The sequence below is a fragment of the Penaeus japonicus genome, unplaced genomic scaffold (assembly GCF_977035675.1).
Source record: "Penaeus japonicus unplaced genomic scaffold, GWHDUDI00000001_assembly GWHDUDI00000009, whole genome shotgun sequence".
NCBI lineage: Eukaryota > Metazoa > Arthropoda > Malacostraca > Decapoda > Penaeidae > Penaeus > Penaeus japonicus.
In genome coordinates this window covers 36,671,376-36,682,183 of record NW_028234411.1, presented here as the reverse complement: position 1 = coordinate 36,682,183, position 10,808 = coordinate 36,671,376, and the positions used below count along the sequence as shown (strand labels likewise).

At 37.9% G+C, this 10,808-nt stretch overlaps 4 non-coding genes across 4 annotated transcripts; all 4 read left to right on the top strand.

Annotated features, from left to right (window-relative positions):
- The first annotated feature begins 4,748 nt into the window (after window positions 1–4,748).
- Window positions 4,749–4,822, top strand: TRNAI-AAU (transfer RNA isoleucine (anticodon AAU)). Its single transcript has one exon. It is a non-coding gene; the product is annotated as a tRNA-Ile (tRNA).
- A 2,544-nt stretch (window positions 4,823–7,366) lies between these two features.
- Window positions 7,367–7,440, top strand: TRNAI-AAU (transfer RNA isoleucine (anticodon AAU)). Its single transcript has one exon. It is a non-coding gene; the product is annotated as a tRNA-Ile (tRNA).
- A 401-nt stretch (window positions 7,441–7,841) lies between these two features.
- On the top strand, window positions 7,842–7,915 carry TRNAI-AAU (transfer RNA isoleucine (anticodon AAU)). The gene has a single exon. It is a non-coding gene; the product is annotated as a tRNA-Ile (tRNA).
- Window positions 7,916–10,734: 2,819 nt separating this feature from the next.
- TRNAI-AAU (transfer RNA isoleucine (anticodon AAU)) lies at window positions 10,735–10,808 on the top strand. The gene has a single exon. It is a non-coding gene; the product is annotated as a tRNA-Ile (tRNA).

Genomic DNA, 10,808 nt, shown 5'->3' with positions numbered 1-10,808 from the left:
GCATACCTAGAAACCATTTTAGTTTCCCTAAATCAGTCATCCTGAAATTTTCACAAAGAGATTGTTTTAACTTATTCATCAGTGACATGTTACTGCTGGCAATTATCAAATCATCTATCCATATGAGAACTATTGTACTTTCATAGACATCATGTTTCAGATATAAACAATGATCAGTTTGTGATTGTTCAAATCCCTCTGAAAGGAAAAACTTATGTATCAGATTATTCCACATTCTTCCACTTTGTTTCAGACCATAAAGTGACTTCTTCAGCTTACAATATAGGACATTTCCACCACTATCCTTTTCTTTGTAACCTTCAAGTTGTTCCACATATATTTCATTATCAATATCCGCATTCAATTAAGCTGTCTTGACGTCCATTTGATGTTTTTTTATTTTATTTTTTTTTTTTTTTTGTACAGCTACATCCAGTAAAGTGCGGAGTGTAGACATTCTTGCTGTTGGCGCAAAAGTCTCTTCGTAGTCGATATCCTTTACCTGTGAATATCCCTTGGATACATATCTTGCTTTGATTTTTTATTTGCCGTTAGGTACAGGTTTCACTTGATAAACCCATCTTCCACCCACTGCAGTGTGATTCATAGATGTTGTTCTGTAGTGAAGCAATCTCATCCATGTCTTTCTTCCATTGATGTCCCTCTAGAGATGCTATAGCTTCTTGGTAGGTAACTGGTATTGGGTCATGTGACATTCGATAGCAGTGATGTATAAAGCTAGTATGTGTCACACTGGAGATACTGTCGTCCAGATCATCAGTAACATAGTCATCTAACCTCGAGGGTTTCTTTCTTTCTCTGGATGGATATCTTCTTTCTGTATCTTCATTCACTGGTATCTCTTCTCGGTCTTTAGCTGGACATTATCTGTCTCCATCTGCATCAGCTGGTGTCTCATCTTGGGCCGCTTGAAGTGTATTTTGCTGGAGCCTCGTCTCCACCAAAATGTAGTCATCACTCAAAATTTGCTCGGCACTTGGGGATTCTGTCTTACAAGATGAGTCATCCACAAATTTGACTATTCTTACTTTTCTTATAGTCTGAGTATCTGGAAAGTATATCAAGTAGCCCACAAATACTCCCTCCTTACTCCTTGGATCTAATTTCTTACTCTCTTGTTCATATGCAAAACATCTTGTTCCAAAGACACTCATTTTGCTTATGTTTGGCCGTCTTCCAGTAAGCATTTTTACTGCGGTCTTTTGAGTCCTGGGGTTATAGCACCTATTCCTGATGTAACAGGTAGTCTTCGCAGCATATCTCCACATATCGTTAGGTAATTTTGATTCAATCAGCAAACAGCGAGCCATGTCAGATATTGACCTGTGTGATCTCTCAACTGTGCCATTCTGATGTGGGGAATAGGGTGCAGAGAACTCTTGTTTAATCTTGTTATCTGTTAAGAGTGTTCTGATCTCATTGTTCGTAAACTGTCCTGTGGTCACATCTTAGGCATTTGATATTCCCATATGGTGCTGTTTCTGCAAGATATCTTTTCATAGCTGTCACTGTATCACTCTTACTTTTAATTAGGTAAATTCTAAGAGCTCCGGAGTAGTCGTTAATAAAGGAGATGCTGTACCTGTAACCTCCTCGTGCTGGTGGGTTTACGGGACCAACTACATCACAGTGGACTAAATCTAAGGGCCTTTGGGCCTTTTTGTCAGATTCTTTATTCCTATACTGTGTCATCTTACTTAGTGTGCATGTGGTGCAGTTGAACTTATCTTTCCTAGTTATATGCATTCCGTCAACAGTTGCTTCAAGTTTTTGCACATCAGCCACATTGCAATGCCCTGGGATTTTATGCCACTCCTCTAGGGTGTGCTTGGCTTCCCCTACATGGACTTTGTTTAACTTATCCATCTGAGAACCAGTGTGTGGCTTACCTCTACGTAGATAGAACAACTTGTTTTTCTCCACAGTGTCGAATATCCTGCCATCCTTGGTAGTTAGAGTACTGCCTTCGGGTGAGAAAGTAACAGTATGTCCACTCTTGATAGCTTTCCAAACTGACATGATATCTTGTTTAAATCCTGGTATGTATAATGCATCTTTTAGTAGAATACTTCGTGAGTTGCCGTCTCGATCCTAAATGAAGTCTTTCACATCAACGACTCCTTGTACTCTTCCTTGTTGTCTTTGGGCGTCTGCCAGCTCTATGTAATGGTTTTGTGGATCAATGGACTCTTGCAATCTCACAAACTTTGGTTCAGTTTTCATAATATGTGAAGTGCAGCCACTGTCAATCATTAAAAAGCCTTCTTCTTCTAAGCTAGCTACATTCTGTTTTCCAAAGTTACTTAGCTCAGTATTGGTCTCCTCGACAGTACAAAGCCATGATGAGTGTTACATGAAAAGAACACTATTGATTTTGTTCTTCACGTGTGTCATTTGCTGAGTTTACTGAATTACTACTCCTCTTAGGATTCTTCACTCTACATTCATTGTTACTGTGAGTTCTAGATTTTTAAAAAATCACACCTCTTTCTAGCATTTTGAGGATTGTTCATTCTCTGGAACTTACCGCCTTTGCTGCATTTTCATGCAAAATGGCCTGGTTCACCATACTTGAAACATTTCTTCTGTTTCACTGTACTGTTGTTGTTGACATTCATGACACTGTGCTAGGAGTATCCTTCAGACGATCCTCTTGACTTAACAATGCTATCGTTAATTCACTGTATTGGTATGGAGGATTACGCTGGTTAGCTACACCAACAAAATTTTCGTACTTCTTTGGAAGTCCATCCAGTGTTCGTACTGCTAAAAGACCATCAGTGATGTGATCATCTATTTCCCTGAGAGCAGCTACTGTCTCATCTATAGACGTAAGATATGCTGCAACACTGGCATCATCCATCCTTTTGTTTATGAATGATCTCCATAGAGCATACAATCCATGTTGTGTTTCTCTTAGGTAGTGTTTTCGTAGCAATGGCAATGCTTTCACTCTATCTCCCCTCGCTTCACGCTTTATAATGTCAAGTGACGTTCTGTCAAGGCAACTGTTAAGTAAGCGTAGATTGTTTCCTTGGCCTCTTCCAAATCATAATCATCTGGGCGTTTGCAAGTATACTTATCAAAAGCAAGATTAAGTTTCAGAATTCGGAGAGCGCCTGTGAATTTTTCTTCCCACAAATCATAATTATCTGCATTACCATCAAATTCCTTAAATCTGGGCCCATAACCTGTTGAGGCATGTATTAAGGAAGTTTAGCTTGCCAATGTACAGATAACTGATGTGGGGATCAGAGAAACACGGCTACTACTACAAGCGTGTATTCCGGGAGAAGTCCATGAAGAGAAGAGGTTGTTTACATTACACTTTGTAGAGATTGCCGTAAGATAGCGCATATAAAAGAAAACGTTCGTTTTATAGTGACAGAAGATGCTACCCTTTTCAATTGCCGGCTTGCGCCCCTACTGAGGGACCCCCTTGTGGAATAAAACATAACCTTTGTGGTAGTGGCATAGCCAAGGAAGGGAGAAACAGGATACACGTGTCCCCTTTAGATTTGTATGTAAATTGTTAACAATATTCATTGTTGAACAGATCACCGATACATAAACCTTTGGATACTGAATCAATTCATGCAAGCGAGGCGCATCATGAAGTATCATGAAGCTTCTCTTTTAAAAAATCTAGAGCCAAACCCATATTCCACTAAAGGTACCTACTCCCTTTCCTAAAATCTAGGTTATGCCCCAACTCGCGGATCTTTGGTTTCGATAGTATTTCCCTTGGCTGATTTGAAAGTTTACAATGACATTCATTTTTAAGAAGTCATAATCCGTGGGAAAACCTTGTGGAATTCATGAACGTGCTAGCAGTGTGAAAAGAGTTAATTCAACTTCCAGATGTTACAGTAACCAAGAACATTTCAGGCTATTTCAGATACGATACTGTCATAACGTGATCTTGCCACATAATGATATTGTAAGGGTGTATCATTTCTTATTATATCTATTTCCAAAAGGAGAAAAGTCTTATAACGGCAGTGAGAAAACAAAGAAATTCAGTCCCAATAGGTAACGTAACGTCTTACAAATATTAGCTCATATTTTGAACGGACGAAGGTCTGCCGGTCCTGATCTGGCATAACATGCCGGATCAGGGCCAGAGCCATTGTGCCCCATACGGATTGAGCCCTCGACAATCGCGTAACTAGCACGGCGTTCTAACCAATTGAGCTAACATACCTACATAATTGGCTGTTTCTTCACCTGAAGACACGAGCTCAATTTCAATATGATATGAAGTTGTGTACATTAGTTTCAAGCTTCCTATACTAGACCGCTAACTATATTTCTAAACCTGAAAAAGATTAGGTGGGAAATCAGATTTAACTAAAAGCATAATTACACAATATTTGAATATGTTTGTAATGATGTCGAACACCAATCAAAAGAAATGTGTATGTCAATGCAGCCAATTGCAATTGCAATTTTAGAATGATTCACAACGTAAATATCTAGTATTGCCTACACTGATACAGTACATGCACAAGTATATGGATGCACGCAGACACACATACGCACATACACACACACGCACATGCATACACATGCTATATATATATATATATATGTATATATATATATATATATGTGTGTGTGTGTGTGTGTGTGTGTGTGTGTGTGTGTGTGTGTGTGTGTGTGTGTGTGTGTGTGTGTGTGTGTGTGTGTGTACATGTCTCTTTTCCACATGTAGTTAGCATTGTGTGGGCCTGTTAGCTCAGTTGGTTAGAGCGCCGTGCTAATAACGCGGATGTCGAGGGTTCGATCCCCTTACGGGCCATTGATGAACTTTTAGCACAATGGCTTGGTGCCGGTCACGTGATGCCGGTCACGTGATGTCGGATCAGGGCTCCCAGACACCTCATCCGGCGTCCGAAATAAGAGCTGCTATTTATAAGACGTTATATTGCCTAAGGAGATACCGGAGACACTGATTCTGAATACAAACAAACAGAGAAAAGACAGCACATCGTTTTCAGCATTTTTTTTTCCTTTCAGTTAAACCGCATTCATTTCACTTGTTATCTATGATATATTTCAGATCTCTAGCTCAATTACCCCTAGGTTAATCTGTGCATTCTTTATATATATATATATATATATATATATATATATATATATATATATATCCTAATCTTATTCACTTGGATTCACCCAGATTTTTTTACAGTACCAATAAACATCAAAATCCAAATACTCTCACGCAAGATGTAGCTCAGTAAGGGATATTAGTGTCTGGTAGTTAGTAACTAATGAGGGTTAGTAGAGAGCTGACAAAGTCCTGTAAATGGCATGTTGAAAATAACGATATATACATTCATTCCCACATGCCTTGGCCCTAATAAGGAATAAAACGATACTCTTGCAGCAGTGACATAGCCAAAGAGGGAGGAAACACACGATATTTACATCCCCTTTTAGATTTGTAAATTGTTAATGTCCATTGCTGAACACTTCAATGATGACTTATATAAGCCATTTGTATACTGAAACAGTTCAGGCATGCGAGCCACAAGAGAGAAGTGTAATGAAACCTCTCTTTCTCTCTCTCTCTCTCTCTCTCTCTCTCAAAAAAAAAAAAAAAAAAAAAAAAAAAAAAAAAGAAAGAAAGAAAGAAAGAAAGAAAGAAAGAAAAAAACGAACACCTACTCACTTTTCTAAAATCAAGGCTAGGCTACAACCCAAGATCTTTGCTTTCGATAATATCTCCTTTGGTTAATTTGAAGGTTTACATGGACATTCAGTTTTTAAAGTGGGATTACAATAACTATGAACATTTCAGGTTTGTTCAGATCCGCTAGTGTCATAACATAATCTTGCCACATAATGACAAACATTATAAGTGTGTATCATTTCTTGTTATATTTATTTATCAAAAGCAAAATGTTTTGTAATGTCACAGAGTAAGCAAATAAATGTAGTTTTTTATGTAATCACATGGGTTCTAGTATCTCGATAGGTACATTAACATCTTACAACTAGCAGCTCTCATTTTGAACGCCAGGTCCTGATCCGGTATCACGTGCGAGAGCCATTGTGGTAAAGGTACGGTTTTTTGGCTCATAGCTAATAGGCCTATATAATAACCAAGTACCTTGCTTTGATCTTATCAACCTTTTTTTTTTAATATAACAAAAAGTTATAATACATTATCATTCATTTTTTTCACCTTAAGAAATATGTCACTAATATCAGTTTCTGATTGATTTTTTTTAATATTAGCAAACTTATCTTCAATGGGTGGGCCTGTTTGCTCAGGTGGTAGGAGCGCCGTGCTAATAACGCGGATGTCGAGGGTTCGATCCCTTTATGAGCCATGGTCAGATTTTCAGCACAATGTATCCGGTGCCGGACACGTGATGCCGGATCAGGTCCGACACACACCTACTTCTAAGTTAGCTATGCAGATAGCGGAGCCCATTTGATTTCTGAAAAACAAATGCATTTTTTTGTACTTATCATTTATATATACATGGCAATAAGAATATGTCACATGTAAACAAACGCAATAGTTACCTAAGTCTATCACCATCCTCCAAAGTTATTGCAAATAGATTTGTAAACCGAATACTAATAAAATAAGTGAGTATATATGTCCTTTGGCACTAGAAATTAGGTAAGATTTGTACAATAATCACATCACTAATATCTGAATAATACAATAGGTGCGATGGTGGTTGTAGATGTGCTCCTTGTAAAAACGAAAATTCTTTCATTGAGAATAACATATATCAAATAAAGTCGTTATGCGTACCAAACTACAATCGAACACATTTTTGAAAGCCAGCAAGACTTGTGTTTAACCGCCTCAAGAGCGGCTTGGTTAGTTTCACGACAAAAATATGGCTCTATTTTGATCGCGGGACGAGACGGTCTGCAGGCCCTGATCCAGCACCACGTGGCCACCACCGGAGCCATTGTGCTAAAAGTACTGTTTGGCCCGGAAACGGATCGAAGCCTCGATATCCGCGTTTTTAGCACGACGCTACAATATGTAATATATATGTATATATATATATATATATATGTATATATAAAAATATGTATATATATGTATATATATGTATATATATATATATATATATATATATATATATATATATATATATATATATATATATATATATATAAAAGTATATATACAAATATACATGAGTACATACATACACATACACATACACGTGACTGTGTATGTGTGACTGTGCATGTGTGTGTGTGTGCAGCAGACATCTATATTTATGTTAGGAAGTATTTTAATCATGTATATTACAATTTTATTCTTTAATGTCCATTTGTATTCGCTGTTAGCTAGGAGGCTAACAGCGGCCTGTTAGCTCAGTTGGTTAGAGCGCCGTGCTAATAACGCGGATGTCGAGGGTTCGATCCCCTTACGGGCCATGCTAAGATTTTCACCTCAATGGCTCCGGTGTCGGACACGAGGTGACAAATCAGGGTCGGCAGACACCTGATTTCGGAGACCGATATAAGAACTATCTTTCTAAGATCTATGCGTTAGCTATTCAGATGCTGAGGCCCTGCTGACTTCTGAAAGAATTATGGGTTTACTTTATAGATATATTTATATATCTATATACATATAAACACACTCACACACACACACACACAAACACTTATAATTGTGTATTAATCTATATGCATAGATTTTTATATATATACGTATATACATTCATATTGTAGGTGAACAAAGGCGTAAGATATTGCACTATGAATTATAGATACTACTCATACCAGTTTCTGATTGACATTCTAATATCAGCAAACCTTGACAGCTACATGTGGGCCTGTTAGCTCAGTTGGTTAGAGCGCCGTGCTAATAACGCGGATGTCGAGGGTTCGATCCCCTTACGGGCCAGGATAAGTTTTCAGCACAATCGATCCGGTGCCGGACGCGTGATGCCGGATCAATGCCCTCAGACACCATTCTGCATGACGAGCGAAATAGGAAATGCTATTTGTGAGATATCACATCGCCTGAGGAAATGCCGAGGTCCCTGTGATTCCTAAAAAACAAACACACAAGCATAGAAAGAGCGACACCTACCTCAATTACCTTTAGGTAAATCTCTACTTTCCTTATATATTTCCTAAGAAACCAGAGATTTTACAGTACCAATAAACATCAAAATGCAGATACTTTCTCTCAAAATGTAGCTTAGTGAGTGATATTAGCATCAGGTAGTAAACTAGCGGGGATTAGTTGAGAGCTGATAAAGTATCTGGTAGGTAACTAATGGGGGTTTGTTGAGAGCTGGCACAGTCCTGTAAATGACATTGAAAATATCCATATATACACCTTGGCCCAGACAGGGATTAAAGTAGATGTGGGCAAACTACGGTCCTTGGGCTGCACATTTGATTTGAAGGTTTATATTGACGTTCATTTTAAAAAGTAATGATTCATGGGAAAAACTTGTAGAAATCATAAATGTGCTGACAGTGTGAAATGAGTTGATATAACTTCTAGGTATTACAGTAACTAAAACCATTTCAGGCTTTTTCAGATGCACCAGTGTCATAACGCAATCTTGCGACATAATGATGATGATGTAAGTATGTATAAATTTATATTTTTATCATATATATATTTATCAAAAGAGAAAAAAAATGAAATGGCAGTGAGAAAACTAACAAATTAAGTTTTCCAAGTAATCCCATGTGCTCCAGTATGCTCAATAAGTAACGTAACGTTTTACAAATAATAGCTCTTATTTTAGTCCCCGGGCGAGATACCTGCCGGCCTCTGATCTGTGGCCCTGATCCGGTACGTAATGCCGCATCAGGGCCAGACCCATTGCCAAAAGCACGTTCCTGGGGATTGAACCTTCGACATCCGCGCTATTAGTACTGCGCTTTGACTATCCAAGCTAACAAGCTTATATGATTGATTGATATCTTGCTTTGATCGTATAATCTATTTATCAAATATTCCCAAAAGTCATAATGTGAACGTCATTTTTCACATTATGACGTGAGCTCAATTCCAATATGATTTGAACTTGTATACATTAGTCTCCAGCTTCCTAGAATAGACCGCTAACTTATATGTGTACTGAAATATTTTTAAACTTGCAAAATATTAGGTGAGAAATCAGATGATTTAATTAAAAGCATACTCATACTACATTTGAATATGACTGTAATGATATCGAACATCAGTCAAAAGAAATATGTCAATATTTTTCACATAGTGTAGGTGGAAAAAAGACGCAAAGTATTACAATATAATTTGTAGATGCTACTCATATCAATTTCTCATTGATATTCTAATATTAACAAACCTACATTTAATTGTATGGATTTCTTTACTCAGTTGGTTAGAGCGCCGTGCTCAGCACGCGGATGTCGAGGGTTCGATCCCCTTACGGGCCATTGATGAACTTTTGGCACAATGGCTTGGTGCCGTATACCTGGTGTCGGGATCAGGGCCGGCAGACACCTCAATCAGAGACCGAAATAGGAACTTTTAAGCTGCCCGAGCCCATTTGAATTCTGAAGAATATGCTTTTACTTTTATTATATATCTATGTACATACAAATGACGTCATATGTAAACAAACACAATAAATTCCTCGGTGTAACGCCGTCCTCCAAAGTTATTAGAAAGGGATTTGTAAAACAAAAAACGAAAATAGGTGAGTTATCAATATTATTTTACTGTATATATGGCACAAGTTATTTTAGGGCTAGAAATTAGGTAAGACAATAAACACGTAATAAACACGTAAGAAATAGGTGAATATTACAGTGGGTGTGAAGGGGGTTGCAGATGTGTGTACTACTCATGTGCTTCTTTCAAAAAGGCTACCCTTAAATTCAGAAGAGGAAATAAGAATAATATATATCAAATAAAGTCGTTATGCGTACCAGAGACTTTATTTACATCACAAGCCACAATCGAATACGGTTTTTGAAAAAACAAAAACAAAAACAAAAAACAGCAAGGCCTGCGTTTAACCGCCTTAAGAGCGGCTTGGTCATTTTCACGACAAAAATGTCGCTCTGTTTTGATCACCGGACGAGTCGGTGTTTGCAGACCCTGATTCGACATCATGGGACCAGCACCGGAGCCATTGTGCTAAAGCCCGTAAAGGCATCGAAGCCTCGATATCAGTGTTCTTAAGACGACGCTCAAACCAATTGAGCTAACCGGCCATTAAATATATGTATAGGCGTTGCTAGAATCAAGTTGTCAATCAGAAACTGATGTTAGTACCTGAAGGTTATAATGCAATACCATACGTCTTTCTTCCCTTGCAATATGTGATATATATACATATACATACACATACACACATATACACGTGTATGTGTGTGACTGTGCATGTGTGAATGTGTATGTGTGTGTGATGTGTGCTGCAGACACTTATGTTACAATTTTATTCATCAGTATCCGTGTTTCCATTTATTTATGCTCGACGTCATCGCTGCCATATTCAGATATTGGATAATTATGCTCCACACATTTTCCGCCAAATCATTTGCAGATTTGAAAATATTTCGGTACGTATGCAACTTAACAGTCTAGGACAAGAAATGTATGTATGAATGAAATTTACTCACATGTTTTATGTAAAAATGACACATGGTAATGCATTGTAACCTTAATATGCTTTTAATATAAGTTTTCGATTGTCAGTGCAATTCTAACATGGCTCGCTTCAAACTATAAGCGGCCTGTTAGCTCAGTTGGTTAGAGCGCCGTGCTAATAACGCGGATGTCGAGGGTTCGATCCCCTTACGGGCCA